Source organism: Pongo pygmaeus, chromosome 11 (assembly GCF_028885625.2).
Source record: "Pongo pygmaeus isolate AG05252 chromosome 11, NHGRI_mPonPyg2-v2.0_pri, whole genome shotgun sequence".
In the NCBI taxonomy this organism is placed as follows: Eukaryota; Metazoa; Chordata; class Mammalia; order Primates; family Hominidae; genus Pongo; species Pongo pygmaeus.
Genome location: NC_072384.2, coordinates 60543205 through 60562000, shown reverse-complemented (window position 1 = coordinate 60562000; position 18796 = coordinate 60543205). Strand labels below are relative to the sequence as shown.

The 18796-nt window shown below is 39.6% G+C and overlaps 1 pseudogene; it reads left to right on the top strand.

The window, feature by feature from the left end:
• Positions 1-3397: 3397 nt before the first annotated feature.
• Positions 3398-11536, top strand: LOC129031565 (ATP-dependent RNA helicase DDX18-like; annotated as a pseudogene).
• Positions 11537-18796: the final 7260 nt, after the last annotated feature.

Genomic DNA, 18796 nt, shown 5'->3' with positions numbered 1-18796 from the left:
CCATCGGTTTGCATCAATAAGCCAGTTTGCAACACCCTTCTAATAGCCTATTCTCTAAATGTTTTAGGATTTTAGCCTGATGCTAACTTCCTGCCTTAGAAGAGGAGAAAGAGGAAAAGAACAGAAGGGGAAAATTTGAATTCTCATAAATTTTCTAAGGATAATGAGGATATAATTTCATGAAGATACAGTGTTTCTTTGGGGGCTTAAGTCAGGCTAGACAATTGTTCTTCCTACTAAATGGAACCAGATAATCATAGGGGCATAAGGATGCTTTCTAATTTCATGAGTTCTACAGCTGGCATACAAAGACTATGGTTTCTCTAGAATCTAGAGATTCTCCTCCAAGAGAAGTCTGAGCTAATGCTGGAATTATGAAGCTCTGAAGTTAGAAGTCTAGAAGTTACAAGCTTCTAGGTCAATTTCGCTAATAAAAATCTAGAACACAAACAGGACTGTCTCTGCCTGGAGCTCTCCCTCCTTGATGAACCAGTGCCTGACCTCTGGCCTCTGTCTGCTCTGGTGTCAGGCCATTCTAACTTGGCTTGACTACAAGGCAACTTCTTGTTCCACGCTGTGTCCAACCTTCTCTGATCTATGCCAAACCCCTGTGCCACTCCTTGCCGACACTGACTATGTCTGTCCCCATTGCCTGCCTCAGATGAGGCTAGCAGTTTGCTTTTCCAAAACACACTCATATTTCTTTTGCTATAGTACAAACACACATTGTTCAATGTTAGGAAAGATGATATTTGAAAATCAAACCCTCACATCTGATGGACTAGGCAGCATTCCTTGTTCTACATGGGAACGATAAGCTTAGCTGACCAGGTGACAATGCAAGGCCTGTGGCAGTGGAGGTTGGGATGGTAGATGGAGTCAGGGTGGGTCACAGTTCAGTGCCAGCTGGAGCCCAGGTCATAATAGCTTCATGGAAAATTCCTTGGAGTTAGGGTTTTATCTGGAGACTGATGTAGTAGGTGCTTCTTTATTCCTGGTCACCCAAGTGTTCTCTGATTTATCCTTAATACCTAAAAGAGCCACCAAGATAAGTGTTGTTCCCTGGGAGAAGGATTCCTAGAGCTAAGTGTTCTTGGTTTCTGTGTCTAAACCAGAGTCAAGTCCGCCCTTGGCATGTTGAATGTCTGTGGAATCTGATTCCTCTTGGGAGAATGCACACCCTGACCCCTTCCTGAAGGAGTCAGTAACATTTTTTAAGCCTTTTACTATGATCTAGACACTCTTAAGTATTTTCTATAGGCATAGAATTCTATGACATTCTGTATATATTGTTGCCATTTTACTGTTATGGAAATTGAGGCTCCTCAAGGTAAAGTAACTCCCCCAAAGTCGCATAATCAATATGAAGCAGAGTTTGGCTTGAACCTAGGTCTGCTGGACTGCAAAGTCTGCAACTACTCCAGGGAACAGAAAGAGAAATTCCTGCAATGGGATCATGATTAGATAGATTATTTACACCATAAAGGAACTTTTTTTCATATATACACACAGAATGCCTCTAAATAGTGAAATCTATTAGTAAGTTTCAAATGTCTGATTTTGAAAAGATCAACGTATGCTACTTTACAGCAAAGTGCATTATTGCATAAAGGAAGCTACAACTTGCAACTTTTATATGTCTGTTTTCTTGGCAATGTTCAATAATGTTTTATTCTTCACTTAATTACTTCCTGTTTTTTTAGGTTGCTTTATCCTTAATTTCTCCACATTATCATATTAATTAAGCTTTTCAAATGTGATAATACCTTTTCATATATTCTCAAGAAAATGATGTTTTCACCACTGGGCTATTTTGCTCTAGAAACAGAGATAACAGGCTGGGCGCAATGGTTCATGCCTATAATCCCAGCACTTTGGGAGGCCAAGGCAGGTGAATTACCTGAGGTTAGGAATTCAAGACCAGCCTAACCAACATGGAGAAACCCTGTTTCTACTAAAAATACAAAATCAGCTGGCAGTGGTGGTGCATGCCTGTAATCCCAGCTACTCAGGAGGCAGAGGCAGGAGAATCGCTTGAACCCAGGATGTGGAGGTTGTGGTGAGCCGAGATCGTACCATTGCACTCCAGCCTGGGCAACAAGAGTGAAACTCTATCTCAAAAAACAAAACAAAACAAAACAAAAACACCCCACAAGAATAGAGGTAACACAACTAATCTTGAATTCAAGAAGAGGATTTGGATACTGGGAAGAAAAAGCAGCAACTCCAAAATAATGTTACCACCAACTCTTGCCCTCCTCCTCTACTTCACAGCAGCCTCCTCTGCTGGTGGTGTTGCTGGCAAGAGTTTCTGCTGGCCCCTGCCCCACCGTGAAGCCTAATCGCATTAAGCCCATTAATGATCCATTTGTTTCTTCTCCTCCTGCTTCCACAAAAAGAAATGCATTATTCATGGATAACCTTTCTCCCCTCTCCCTTTGTGTTTTAGCAATACTCTAGACCATCTGAATTTCATATTGTTGCACAGACTGTGATATTGGTTGTTTCGGTGTCTCTGATGTGAAATTACTCCATTGTCAACAGACATTAACAGGGTTCAAGAAAACATTTGGGTAGCAGCTCCTTGTTTCACTTAGAACTCCAGCCATCCTTCCTAATGGCTCTCAACTGGCCCACTTCAGCAGAAAGTTGGTCAAATCTCTGTTCTATTCTCTTGGGGAGATGCCACTTGCTTCTTGTGTATCTAACAAATATCCTACCAGCTACTGAAACCTCCTCTGGAGGTACAGGAGTTGTGAACACATTTTTTCTCCATGTTATTTTTGATCATCAACACCAACAAAATAAAGCTGTGTCCTAAGAGCTATAGCTCTATCTTTAATTGGTTGGGCCTATTCTACAGCACTTCAGGACCAGGGTCTTTGGGGGATAGAACTCTGTGCCTTTTTGTATACCAATAAAACCCTGTGTAAAGTGGTTGCTCTGACAAACATATGAAAAGAGCTCAACATCACTGATCATTAGAGAAATGCAAATCAAAACTACAGTGAGATACCATCTCACACCAGTCAGAATGGAAATTATTAAAAAGTCAAGAAACAGATGCTGGCGAGACTGTGAAGTAATAGGAATGCTTTCACACTGCTAGTGGGAGTGTAAATTAGTACAACCATTGTGAAAGACAGTGTGGCGATTCCTCAAGGGTCTAGAACCAGAAATACCATTTGACCCAGCAATCCCATTATTGGGTATATACCCAAAAGAATATAAATCATTCTATTATAAAGATACATGGACACATATGTTCATTGCATCACTATTCACAATAGCAAAGACATGGAATCAACCCAAATGCCCATCAATGATAGACTGGATAAAGAAAATGTGTTACTTATACACCATGGAATACTATGCAGCCACAAAAAGGAATGAGATCATGTCCTTTGCAGAAACATTGATGTTAGAAGCAGATAATTGGTGTCACCAAGAAAAGTCAGCACGGAGACAAAGGATCTCTCAGCAAGGCAACTTTTACTTTCTTCAGAAAGGGTGCTGCTCGCCAGCAGTCTTGCCACGAGAGCACACTGAACAAAGGGGGTAAAAATATTTATATCTGACACATCTGGACCCTACCGCTGTGTCCTGATTCCATTGGCTAGAATTGGACCTCACAGTCTAGGCTGCTCCTGATTGGCTAAAGGTTTAAAATTTTTCCTAAAGAGATAATGGCAGAGAAGAACAAAGGAAAGGAGGAAGTTTCTTATGAAAAGACTTAGAAAAGTCATAACATTCCCAAATAAGGAAGAGGCATAGGCTGCGAGCTGGGACATGCTTGTGAGCACGTGCAGCACAGATATCTTGGTTAAAGTACGAGGTCATAGAATGTACTATGTGCCTGTGAGCATGTCTAGCATAAAGTTAGTCTTTAAAAGAAACTATTATTTCTAACACTTACGACTTATTCTTTAACAAGAAAAGAAACAGTAAAAAGGAACTTTTACTTTCTGCAAAGAAGCTGGAAGCCATTATCCTCAGCAAACTAATACAGGAACAGAACACCAAAACCGTATATTCTCACTTATAAGCAGGAGCTGAACATGAGAACGCATAGACACAGGGAGGGGAAAAATACACACTGGGGCCTGTTGTAGGGGCTGGGGGGAGAGGAAGAGTATCATGATAAATAGCTAATTCATGCAGGGCTTAATACTTAGGTGATGGGTTGATAGGTGCAGCAAGCCACCATGGCACATGTTTACCACTGTAACAAACCTGCACCTCCTGCGCTTGTATCCTGGAACTTAAAAGAAAAAATGGTTGCTCTGTCTTCTGCCCAGCTATATATGGATTTTTGAATTTAAATGAATAAAAATGAAAATTTCAGTTACGCTAACCACAGTTCCTGTGCTCGATAGCCACATGTGGCTAGTGACTGCTGTATTAGAGAACACAGTAGAATGTCCATCATCTCAGAAAGTTCTAGTCGCTAGCAGTGGTCTAGTAATGCTAAGAGCTAAAGCTTTTTGAGTACCTCTTATGTGCTGGGCACTGTTTTCGGCATTCTACATGTATGAATTCTCTTATTCCTTATAGCAAACCTAGGAGTTAGATACTATTTGTCTGATTTATAGATGAGCAGACACAGGCACAGAGAGCTTATTTACATCATAAAACCACTTGCATCGCATCCTTAATATGTGACACAGACAAGACAATCGCAGGCAATCTGTCTCCAGAGCCCAAGCTCTGCACCTCCTGGCTCTCACACTGGATACATTAGTTAGAGCCCCAGACTAACTATGATTTAAATAAATGCTTCTATTTTCAAAGAATGAAAGACTTAATCTAGTAATCATCGCTTCCCTGCTCTTCCTGGCCCTGACTTTGCTCTGAGCAGATGGTTGACCTTCCATTTTATAAAAGGGAAATAGGCAAAACACCTTGTTCCTTCAACCATTTTCTTTGCTACTTGACTACTGCCCTGTTTCTTCAATTTTTGTCTCCTCTCTTGTATCCTCCTAAAAACAGCTAATACCTTTACCGGCCTGTCTGATTTCATCCTTTCCCACCTCACTCAGAAACAAGCTGCCATTGCTTACTTTCTCTCTAATCAATGTTTTCCCTCCGGTAAGATTCTTTGTCTTTGCAGAAAACACATGTGGTACTTTTCTTCCCTACGCCTTTGTTTAAATATGCCAGCCCAACTTCTAGTTCTCCCTTCAGAGTTAACAGGTATCATCTGTTTAAGAGACCCTTCAGCCCCATCACCTCCCCTTTCCCCAGACCAGGCCACCAGGCTAATAAATGCTCCTCTTCAGTGCTTCCGTAGCCTGCTGGTTACCTGGCTTCAGGTTGAACAATGTAGTTACATTTCTGTTTTCTCCACTAAATTGTATACTGCTTGAGAGTAGGAATCAAGTTCTAATCATCTGTGGATCTTGCCAGCCAGCACAATGTAGGCACTAAATAAATGTTGATTGGAATATAACCATTTATTCTGAAAAGAAAACTGCACCAAACACCTAAACATGTCATCTTTCTTTTGACTCTGTTTCCTCCTCTGATATTGGCTTCTGGATTTTATCCTCAGACTTCTTGAAACATTTGTATTTACTACCAGTTACTCTTTTTGTTTTTTTGAGACAGCTGTTGCCCAGGCTCGAGTGCAGTGGCACGATCTTGGCTTACTGCAACCTCTGCCTCCGGGGAATTATTCTCCCACCTCAGCCTCCTGAGTAGCTGGTATTACAGGCATGTGCCACCAGGCCTGGCTAATATTTTTATTTTTAATAGAGCTGGGGTTTCACCTTGTTGGCTAGGCTGGTCTTGAACTCCTGACCTCAAATGATCCTCCCACCTCAGCTTCCCAAAGTGCTGGGATTACAGGCATGAGCCACCACGCCCAGCCTGCTTTGAATTACTCTTTATCTCCTGGCAATTTGGTCTCTGCATGCAATGTGGCCTTTGTGTATAAGCACTGTGCATGTGTAAAAACATTGAAACTTTCTTAATAAATGAAGAGATGTCCTTTTTGTACATCTGGATTTGTGAAAGGCATAATTTCTTGAGATCTTAGCTGCTTGGGCAACTGCTTGTGCAGTGTGACCCATTACAGTTTTTGATTGATCTAGTTGGAAGACTTCATCACAGTTGTCATCACCGTATTTCAGATGACTGTAGTTATAAACATGAGTGCACACAATAACTAACCAAGTTGCCATGTGTTTATATGTTTACCTTTTTATACATTTCCTTTTTTATTCTATTTCTTTATGCATATCGTTTGCTTATAACTGTTATACCTGTATGACTGTTGTTAGTATACGAGAGCATTTATGTTTGCAACAATATGTATGTTATTATTGCCTATATTATCATGTGAAGTAGCCTATGAAATGTTCTGTTGTGATATGTTTCTCAAACCCCCCTTTCAAAGTGTGAAATATCTTTTAAAGAACTTTTAAAATTATTTTTTCCCAGATTACATTTCTGGGACTTTAGACTTTAGGGATTTTGATCTTTCAGGATTTCAACATTTAGGATTATGGTGTACAAGACTGTGTCAAGATTATAATCAGCTCCCCCTTGATAATACATTTTTGGAATTTAAACTACTTGATATTAGTGACCCCACCTTGAAATTCTCCTGCCTCTTAAATTCTGTTCACTTCAGCATTTGGACTCCTGTTTCTTCTTTGGTCAAATCACTTCTTGCTTTTGATGTTCTTGGCTAGCTTCTGTTCTTCTACCATTCATTAATTATGATGGACATTCCTTAAGCTTTAGGAATTCTTCCCCTTTCTTTGTGATGGTATAAATTTCTGTGACTTCAATTATTTTCTCCATAGGAATGATTCTTACATTCATGTCCTTCTTAGTATCTATATCCTGCTGGTTCTTGAAACTTAACATTTGTAAACTAGGTTAATCATTTTTGCTGTTAAACGTGTCCCTTCTCCCGACTTTCCAGATTCTTCCAAAGTCATCACTATTTTGCATTACTATATTTCAATCTCAAACTCATCTCTGATGTCTCCTATGTCTTCAATCCCATATCTCCAATAAGCCATTATATCCTATTGAGTTTTCTTTGAAATTGCTCTCACTTCTTTTTTCACATGCCTTTCACATGGCAGCCTCCCTAATCAAGACCTTTATTTAGCTCTTGTCTGTTCTATTGCAATAATTTTCCAGCATCTAGCCTCTTCTGCCTTCTAATATATCTTTCACACCACTGCCAGAGTGATCTTCTCAAACAACTCTAATTATATCTGATTATGTCTTTTCTTTATTCCAAATATCTTTAATGACAGCTTCATGCCTAGGTAAGAAAGTCCATATCATTTGCTTGACAGTCAAGAACCAGATATAACAATTTTCTTTTCATTTTCATCTCCCATGGTTCTATGCATATACCCAGAATGTCTCATTTCCCAACACACTTTCCAGTCTTTCATCTCCACACTTAAAAAAATATTCTCCATCCTGCTTGAGTTGCCCTAGATCACTCCTCTGTCTTCTTCACCTCCAGTTCTACTTATTAAAGTGCTTTCCATTCAATGCCCTGTTCAGATGCCATCTGCTTCATGAAGACTTTCCTGATGACTGCAGCCAGGAATGATCTGTCTATCTCTAAACTCCCAGTCTTCTATCTGGGCCACAGGAGAATTACTGCCTTCTGCTTGTTACCTGACCACATGTCTTCTATGAGATGGTAGCTCCTTGAGCATGAATGCATGTCTAATTATTCTTCATATTCCTTACAATATTTTGCTAAAAGCAGATGCTGAGTCAGTATTTGTTGACTGTGGGAAGCCCCCAGCTTTCATACTGCACTTCTTTTGTCCAGAGTATTGCATTAACATCTCTGCTATGAGAACTTAAGCAGGAATAAAGAAGCTGAAAATCTGCCATTTAAATAATAGGTGGCAGCTCTGTGATGTGTCTGCCATTTATCTGTCTTTCTTTTGGATGGTAAAAGAGTATAGGTAATAAATCAAGGATTGAAGAGAAGAGAGTTAAATCCTGATTTTGGCCTCATCACTAGTCTTTCTGCAATATGCACACATCCTTTCCTTTCTTCAGTTTCTTCTTCAAGGAAATTGGCATCACTGGGCTACCTCAAAGGAGCCATGGTGATAACTACCAATTACATTGACACTTTAAAGTGTTAAGACCATGTGGCTGTCACTTTGGCACATTGTGCTCTCTTCCTTCTGAATTCTCATGACTTTTCCTGGATGCCTCACTAACTTACACATACTATAGTGTATTGAATGGTGGTCCTGAAAACATATGTACACATCCTAATCCCTGGAACCTGTGAATATTACCCTATGTGGTAAAAGAGCAAATATTACCATATATTGCAAAAGATGTGATTAAGAATCTTGAGGGGTTTATCCTGAATTATCTGAATAGGCACTAAATGCCATCACGTATATCTTTATAAGACAGACACACAGAAGAGAAGGCAATGCAAAGAATGAGATAGAGATTGGAATGCTGTGGCTACAAACCAAGTAACACTGGGGTTGCCAGCGACCCTTAGAAACTAGGAGGGAGGCATGGAAAGAAATCTACCCTAGAACCCTTGGAGAGAGTGTGGTCTTCTCAGCGTCTTGGTTTTGGACTTCTGACCTCCAGAATTGTGAAAGAATACATTTCTGTTTTAAGCCACCACATTTGTGGTAGTTTGTACAGCAGCTCCAGGAAACAAATATACCTATTCCATCCTGTGATACATCTTATGCTGATATTTAATATTTGCATCCATGTTTTGACTTTCTTACAAGCTACTTAACAACCACTATGCTTAAAACTTTCCCTTTCGACAGGTATTGATTGAGATTCTACTATGTGCCAGGTACAATTTTAGGTCCCAAGGTTACAAAGCCGAAAAAGATCTCATTCCTGCCCTCAAAAAGTCATAATCTTTAGGGGATAAGGTAGTCTAAGTGAAGCAGGGGCAGGTAAGGAAGCTTCCTGGATGAGGTGACATTAAACTGAGTTCCAAAGGTTGAATGGGGATTAACTAACTAGGCTGGGGGAGTTAGGAGATAGAACAATTTTAGGCAACGAAGACAGCATGAAGAAGGTCACAGAACCCAGACCTCATGGTGTGTATCTTGTGTGGACAGGGATTGGTGGGAACTGCAGCTGGAAAGTTAGGGAATGGCCAGATCACTGAGGCTTTATGTTCTTAGAAGAAGGGGAGAAACCAAGTTTTAATCTCAGTTAAACTACTCATAGCAAGTGGAAAGTTTTAACCATATAGTTAGTACTCAGTAGATGTTCCCTGAATGACTCTGTATTAAAATAGATGCAATTTATAATAAAAGTTGGTAGCATTGGTATAAAAAAACCCAATGTTTTCTTACTGAATAGTGTCTAAATCTGTTGGTTATCTGTAAGAGTGCAATGAGGATAATTATGGGATAAATAAAATTCACAGACATGTTTTTAAATACCGAACAGTAAAATGGATATTTTACAACTTGCTACCTTTCAGATTGCTTATATGAGGTACATAAAGCAAGTTTGTTCAGTGCCATGCATATTAATGAAAAGCTGTTTGGAGAGCGGAGGACCCATACAGTGGTGCTGCTGTGAAGATGTGAAGGCGTCTCCCCAAGAACACATCTTACCTACGGATGACACTCCTGTGCAAGAAGATGGAGAGGCAGAACTTCAAATGGTGGCAGTGAAACCTAAAGCCACAGGGGGCTTTGGATGTGAGCCTATCAGAGACTCAAAATGGAAATGTGTCAGAAGAAACAGTGGGACATGGAAAAGTTAAAAAAATCCCTAAAACATGTTATGATTGTGGGCTTATCAGAAACCCCAAATGGAGACATGTCTAAAGAAATACTAGAAAATGTAAAAGAAAACTAGAAATCTACCATATTAACCAGTGCAGAAGCAGCAATGCAGTCTCTAGATTCAAAATCAAAAAAGAAAAGAAGAACAAGAGAAAAATAGTGACTAATGCTGGGCATGATACAAAAAAAAGCAAAAACTGAAAACAAAAGGGAATCCGAAGAAGATGGTATTGAGGCTCCTGAAGAAGCAGAAAACTGGGGGGAAGCCAGACAATGAGAGAGATGGGGATACTTCATTTCTTCTCTGATTTTGTCAGTGAAAACACTTTGAAGGCAATAAGAGAAATGGGCTTTACCAACATGACTGAAATTTAGCATAAAAATGATGGGCCACTTATGGAAGGCAGGATCTTCCAGCAGCTACACAAACCAGCAGTGGCAAAAACCCTGGCATTTCTCATCTCTGCATTTGAACTCATTGTTAAGTTAAAGTTCATGTCCAGAAATGGAACAGGAGTTTTTATTCTCTCACTAATTGAACAGCTTGTCCTGCAGACTCTTGGTGTTCTTAAGGAGCTAATGACTCACCATGTGCACATGCATGGGTTGATAATGGGTGGCAGTAACAGATCTGCTGAAGTACAGAAGCTTGCAAATGGGATCAGCACTGTTGTGGTCACACCAGGCCATCTCCTGGACAGTATGCGGAATTCTACAGAATTTAAGTATGAAAACCTATAGCGTCTGGGTATGGATGAGGCTAATGATATCTTGGATGTTGGGTTTGAAGATAAATTAAAGCAAATTATTAAACTTCTTTGAACATGGAGGCTATGCCCTTTTCTGCCACACAAACTCAAAAACTTGAAGACCTGGCAAGGATTTCTCCAAAAAAAAAAGGAACAAATGTATGCTGGTGTTGATGGTGATAAAGCTACTGCAACAGTGGATGGTCTCAAGCAGGGATATGTTGTTTGTCCCTCTGAAAAAAGATTCCTTTTGCTCTTTATATTCCTTAAGAACTGAAAGAAGAAACTGATGGTCTTCTTTTCATCCTGTAGGTCCGTAAAATACCACTATGAGTTGCGGAACTACATTGACTTGCCTACCTCAGCCATTCATTTCCAGAAGCAAAATTACGTGTAGAATTACATTTTTTCCAGTTCTGTAATGCAGATTCAGGGATATTGTGTACAGATGAGGCAGGGAGAGGGCTAGATATTCCTGGCGGGATTGTTCAGTATTATCCTCCAGATGACCCTAAGGAATATGTTCATCGTGGGGGGATGATAACCAGGGGCCTAAATGAAAGAGGGCATGCCTTGCTCAGTTTTTGCCCAGAAGAATTGGGTTTTGTTTATTACCTGAAGCAACCCAAGGTTACATTAAGTGAATTTGACTTTTCCTGGCCTAAAATTTCTGACATTCAGTCTTGGTTTGTAAAATTAATGAAAAAGAACTACTTTCATCATAAGTCAGCCCAGGAAGCATATGAGTCATACATATGAGTAAATGATTCTTATTCTCTGAGACAGATTTTTAATGTTAATAACTTAAATTTGCCTCAAGTTGCTCTGTCATTTGGTTTCAAGGTGCCTCCTTCTGTTGATGTGAATGTGAACGGCAATGAAGGCAAGCATAAAAAGAGAGAAGGCGAGAGTAGATTCAGCTACTAGAAAACCAAGAAAGTTAAGTCCATAATCTTTAAAAACATTAGCAAGAAATCATCTTATAGCAGGCAGTTCTCTCACTGAACATACACCTTTCTTTCATCTTGAATAACTGTCCTGAGGTTGAATTTTTCCCCTTTGCTCTAACAAAGGCATTTTTGTAGGCTTCAGAATTTGAATGGATGTAACAACAGTGTAGATTGACTTGGGTTGTGAGCACTGAGCATTGTTATTTCCAGCAAGTCTCTTTTGTATTTTTGGGATTTAAAACAGATTTTAACTTTTCTTGGTTGCTCAAGGGCAAAGCAAGGAGTCTTCTTCATCTTTCTTGTGATGATATGATATTTTAATTTTAAATACCCCCCAAATTTATGTAATTTTTTTTTTAAATTACTCAGTCTAGAATATGTCTTTTATTTTTGTTTTTGTTTGAGAAGGAGTTTCGCTCTGTTGCCCAGGCTGGAGTGCAATGGTGCGATCTCGGCTCACTGCAACCTCCACCTCCTGGGTTCAAGCGTAATTGTTTTAATATAAGTTTGTACCTTAAAAAAACAGAAGCCTCTTAGAATCAAGATGAAAACTTCAAATTCTCTGTATTTTTTCTTTTTCTATTTTTTCCTTTTTTTTTTTTTAGAGATGGTTTCATTCTGTCACCCAGGCTACAGTGCAGTGGAATGATCATAGCTCACTGCAGCCCGGACTTCACAGGCTCAAGTGATCCTCCCACCTCAGCCAACCAAGTAGCTAGGACTACAGGCATGTACCACCTTGCCAAGCTAATTTTTTATAGTTTAATTTTTTGTAGAGATGGAGTTTCACTATGTTTCCCAGGCTAGTCTTGAACCCATTGATTATCATCCCAAAGTGTGAGGATTACAGGCATGAGACACAGCACTCAGCCCAGCTTCTCTTTATTATGAAAAACGAGAGCTTATTCTTGAGAGGACAACAGGTTTCATTGTTTATCTGGTCTGTCTACTGTAATGAAAGCTGGAGATGTTATTTAGGCAATGAGACACAATACTGCTGTCACTAGCATTGGTGAGCTGTCCACACATGGTATGATTATGATTTTCGTGTCGTTAGCACTCAAGTCCTCAGAAACAGGATAAAGTGGGAAAGCAGGTGTCAGGTGAGAACTCTGTCCTTGCAAGGAACATCCAGTTGATATGAATGCAATTAAGTACTTCCTGTCACTGGATCATATCATTAGGACTCTGCTCACCTGATCTGTGATACAAGCTGAAATCAACTATGCTGTGAAAACTTTTTCAAATTTCGTCATTTTAGCAAATTAGAAAATATTCTCTATATGTAAAAATCTCCAGGTGGGCATTTTAAAGTGAAGTGAGCAAGTCCCTAAGAAATATTTCCTGTATATCTGTTGTTTTATGTTTTGCTAGAAACAAAGGAGATGTACTTTCAGCTCACAAAGCGCTTAAAGTTTTGTTGGGAGAGAAAATGATAAAGACACTTGATAAAATTATATACTTTTCTTTTTCTTCAGAGACAGGGCCTTGCTCTGTTGCCCAGGCTGGAGCACAGTGCTATAATCATTGTTCACTGCAGCCTTGAACTCCTAGGCTCATGCCATCCTCCCACCTCAGCTCCCCAAAGCACTGAGATTACAGGTGAAAACCACTGGGCCCAGCCTCCAAATATATAATTTTTGGAAGCATGTTGTGACACTTGGAAGTTCCTAAGTGGAAAGTCATATTGAGCAACCAATTAAAAGGTGAAAGAGTTGAGACTTGCATCTGACTCAGCCTTAGAGCACCAGATTTGAATTGGTATGGCAGGAAAAATGGTTTGAGTGGAGAAGCAGTGTGGGATTAAAAACAAATGATCATGTTTAGGGACTGAAAGGAGACCCACTTGACTGGAGCAGTGGATTCATGTTTCAGAGCACTGGGATGTTTTGGATACATAAGTTGGATCCAGATCGCTAAAGGTTTAGCTTTAGATTTTGATTGCTGCCATAGCGTATAATCACAAATGTAGTAGTTTAAGATGACACAAATCTATTATCTTATAGTTCTCTCAGCCTGAAGTCTAGTAGGCTCAACTGGTTTCCCTGCTTGGAATTCATAAGATGAACGTGAAAGTGTTGGTGCAGTTGTGCTCTGGAGAAGAATCTGCATCTATGCTCATTTAGGTTGTTGGCAGAATTCACTTCTATGTAGTTATAGGACTGAGGTCTCTGTTTTGTTGCTGGCTGTTGGATGGTGGTTGTTTTTAAGTTTTCAAGACTCAAACTTGAAAATTCCACTCAGTAGAAGAAGATTCCTATAGTGAATTGTACTTACCCTCCTTCAGGGCAGTTTAGCCAACACCCTTGTGGGAGGGTGGCTCATCCTCCCCCTGACTTATGTGGTTTATCAAAGTATTCCCTCTATAAGCATTTGCAGAGGAATTCTAAAATAAATATGCTTTATCTCACTATCTTTTCAGTGAAGCTTCAGCCCCCTTTTATAGATGGGCATCTTAGGCCACCACCCCACTGTGCTCCCCAGCGCTAAGCTGGTTCTGAGGATATTCATCATTTTATTCATTCATGAGCATTTGCTAGTGCAAGTAATGATCCAGGTGCTGGGGTTACTGCAGTGAACAAAGTCCCTTTGCTCCTGGAACTTACCTTCAAGTGGGAGAAGAAAGTCAGGAATCAAACAAATATACATCAGATGATACAAATGTGAAGAAACTAAGTAGGTTAGGAAGATAGAGAGTGGTGGGTGAAGATGGAAGGTAACATTGGAGGAGACACTTAAAAGAAGTAAGGGGTTAAGCCACATGGCCGTCAGGTGTAAGAGTGTTTAAGGCAGAGGAAATAGCAAATGTGATGACTGTGAGAAGGGGGCATGCTTGGGACATTCATGGAAAATAAATGGATCTAAAAGACTACATATTGGGTACACTGTTTAGGTGATGGTTGCACCAAAATCTCAGAAATGACCACTAGAGAACTTATTCATGTAACCAAACACTGCCTGTTCCCCAAAAACCTATTGAAATAAAAATTAAAAAAAAAATTGGTCTATGGCTGGAGCAGAGTGAGTGAGGGGGGAGGAGTGTTTGGAAAGGAGGTCAGAGAGGTAGCAGGCAGTGCTGTAGTAAAGTCATCTGTCATTGGTCCACATTAAGCAACATTCTAAACTTGGGCCCGCATGTTCTCACACACTGTTTACTCCAAAACTTTAGTCTGATTACCATACAGAAGGATTTATTTGTCTCAAGAAATTCGGACCAAAGAACAAAATAGCATATTTCAAGTTCTGGGTATAGACTGCTGTGAAAAATTAACTTATATGCATTTATTGACTATTGTTTATGACATAAACAAAGCTGCTCTTCTATAATAAGAAGAGTTGGTAATATTGTACCTTTATCTTCCACCGTCAATATTATTATACAATAAAACAGCTGAATATATAATATACTGCCGAGAGGGTAATGAGCAGGATTCAATCACACATTTAAATGAATTTTTAAGAAATCTGAACCATGTCCAAGTTCTTCCATCTAAGCATCACTTAAGAATCTGTTTGTTCAGTTGAGTTTCATCTCTGCAGCTGCCAAGGCACTTCAGTTCTGCCAGCTCGACTCTCTGATTGCAAAATAAAGGGTGGTCACTTAACAGTGGATGTGAAGAATAAGAATGTTCTGTGAAAAGAATGACATTATGAGAAACCCTGATAATGGAAAGCTGGAGGCTTCCCTCTTGTGCCTCCCTTAGCCTGAAGGCAGTTAAATGGGAGGGTATTCTCACCTTCCCCGAATCTCACCAGCCTTTGGCGGGGTATGTGTGCTTTTGGAAGATGGATGCACTTTGCTGCAGCTTACATTCATAAATATTTTTGTAGTATAATAGGTTGTCAAAACAAATCTGTGTTTTCCATTTGTGTGTGTGTGAGTGTGTCAGTATGCCTCTTCATCTTTTTGTCCATCTAGAGATAGAGCACAAATAGTTTACTTCCCTTGTTGTGGATTTTTCATTACGGTATAGAGTTTTGCAGAAGTGAGTCATGAGGAATAGGTAAATAAATGACCATACAATTGGTGGGAACAGTTTCTGTATATTTGTTTTAGCAGTTCCATGTCTTTGCTGGAAATCTGTGCTTCTTTTTAAGTATTTTTTGATGGAAAATCCTATCTGAAGCTTGGCAGTAACTATATCATTGAGCTGGGGAGGGAAGGCAAGGTGGTCTTGTTGACAACACAGTCATGCCTGTGGAAATGCAGCATTGTGTTCAGAGGACAGGCACCAAGTTTCATAAAACTTCATTACTTGTTAGCTGTGTCACCTTAAGTGATCTGCTTAACTTCTCTGAGATTCCATTTTTTATTTTGTAAAATGAGGAAAACAATGCTTACATCCTGGAGTGGTTGTGAGAATTACATGAGGTAATATAAGTATAGTGCTTAGTGTAGTGCCTGCACCTGCTAAATGCTCTATAAATGGTAGCCATTTTTACTATCATTTTTCTTTGGCTTATTTCGTTCTGATGGCACAGCATGTAGACTTGGCATAAAGCAGCAGTCTTTCTGGTGCATGGAAATGTAGTTCCTTAGAGGCTAGCACATCAAACCCTGCAACTCAGTGTATATCCTCCTTCAAATTTTTCACAATATTTTTCTCTCTTCAAGGAAACCTGGACAAAACATTTTGCTGCTTGCTGCCTGAATTGACCAGCAATTCTAGTTTCCAAGGAGATTGTAAATGGATGTATTTGTGTATGCTGATTTGCCTCAACTTTAGAAGAATTCCTCGGGGTATTCTTCAAAAGAAACAGAACATAATGGAAATGCTTTTATTTTTTCATAAGCCATGGAAAATTGTGCGTGTGTGTGTGTGAATCCTTAGTGATCTAAAAGTTACTTAGAAGTGGTCAGGCAAATGGAAAGATTTGCTAATGAAAGACTTATCTCCCCATGACTGCAATTTTGTATGTCCTTTCAGATTAATTTATCTGGGTCTTTTTTTATTTAGAAAGGCATTTAGTGCAATTTGGAATTGTAATTAGGATATTCTATACCATCTGCAGTGCTCGATGTAATTCTCTAGCTTCACTATGGTTATATCACAAAAGAGGCTGGAGCTGAAGTCTGCTTTTTTACTCTAGAAAACCCAACAGCACTCACACAATGTCTATCCTTGATAGGTATTCAATATTGGTTAATTGATAACAAAGTTTTACTCCTGGTACAGGTTCCATTAGGGTTTATGGTGAAAAATTGCACATTAGTATCTTAAAAATTATGGATTGATGGACAGAGGATGCCGCTTTCAAAGGCTCTTGGTTCTAATTCTAGATAGGCCATAGGACATTGAGCCAGGCCTCTCTTAGTCTCTCTGTTTTCATTCAATCAATTGTCAGATGGGGTAGTAAAACTGATATAGCTTCTAGTATTTTAAGGAGAGTTATTGCTGGTTTTTTTGCATATCTAAGTGTTGAAAATTTTAATTTAGAGGTCAATATCATTCTTTTCACAGAACACTCTTATTTTTCACATCCACTATTAAATGGCCACCCTTTATTTTGCAATTAGAAAGTTGAACTGGCAGAATTTAAGTGCCTTGGGTCCAGGCTTGTTTGATTGATTCATTCATTCATTCATCACTCATCATGTATTTGTGCAGCATTGAGTGGCACAGTGTGGTGTAAAGGACACAAGCTTTAGAGTCAAGACTTGGGTTTGCATCCAAGCTCTCTTCCTAGTTTTGTGATCTTGGTAAAATTACTTCACCTTTATGAGCTTCCATACTGACATCTGTGAACATAGGTGGTTGTAATGATTACAGAAGAATGAAGAGGTGAAATGCCTGCACAGTGCATATTCCTTGTAGATAGGAGGTGCTCTACTTCCCTCCTACTTTGCACACTGGCATACCGTGGAACAGACTGACAGTCTTTACTCTTTAGAGAGTTTACAATCTAAATGTGGAATATGTAAAAAGGAATAATTATAGCATTAAGATTTGGCAAGAGCCATACTTGTCTTATTAAAAAATGAGTCTGTGGATAGTTTGAATGAAAACAGTGAGTAAAAACCAGGGTTCAAAAAGAGATTCTAAACAAAACATGATTGGCAGCCAACCTTAACTTCTGATACTGGAGCTGCCTTTGCCAATGCTTTCTTCATCAATGGCTAAGTTGTAGTGAGACCACAAAAGTGAAATCTCTCATACCTGCTTGCTGATCAAGGGGATTATGTTTAGCTATATGTGAGTTGTACTAGATTAAGTATTAGTAAAGAGTTTCTTTTCTCAACTTCTCCTAAATAGATTAAGTGGCACATTAATGTGCTTTTTGTTCCATTATCTTTAATATTTTTCATTCAAAATGTATGTAATGGGTTGGGAGTGCTGGGGGATGTACCCAGCCCCCACAAGCAGATTTGTTACCACCCCATCTGCCATCCCAAATGCTAAATCCCAGGAACACCACTGCTTTGCAGTATGTTCTATTTTACAAGACTTTGAGGAAAGAGAAACACAGAAAGGCAGTGACAATCACTGCAGGGTTAGAGAGACAGAGAGCATAAGGTTAGAGCTAAAACTTCTAAAAAGCAAATGGAGTGTTGGAAAAAAGGAACAGAGGGAAGAATTGAATATATTTACCAGGGAATTAATGAATAGGCTAAAGGTATTTATGCAGGCAGAGAGCATATGGAAAAGGGGGAAATGAATCATGGAAGAAGACAGCAAGTCTTATCACACGAGTTTTTTCATCTTGAGAAGTGTGTGTGTGTGTGTGTGTGCGTGTGTGTGTGTGTGTGTGTCTGTACACAAGCTAACGTGTGTGTGATTGGAAGGAGAAACAGTTACTAAGTCCAGTCCATACCACAGGAGAGAGGAAAAAAGTATCTACCATGAGGTTGTCATGATGGTTAATGTGTTCTGAAGTGTTACATCTGAGCTATATCTTGTAGAGGACTTCTGTAGCAACTATAAAGAGAAAGCCATAGAGCAAGGGGAAGGGCTGTGGAGAGCTGAGATCTGTATGAATACGGTAAGCTTATCCACTTGCTGGCACTTTTATTGCCCCCTGCTTCTTCCTGGTTTCAAGACTTGCTGTCATACTCAGTGATTGGTGTTGCCAAGGCCCAAATAGCTTCTGGTATTGGTGTCTCCTGTAAGAATGACTGTAGAGAAATGGGAGGCTTGGAGAGATTGGGGGATTTTGAAAGACTATGGGTTTGAAAACTTCTGCAACTTGGGGCTGTAGAAATAGGGAGGAGAAGACAAACTTATTCCTAGGTGTTTCTGATGAAGAATATCTTGGCTGGATGTGGTGTCTCACGCCTATAATCCTAACCCTTTGGGAGGCCGAGGAGGGTGAACAG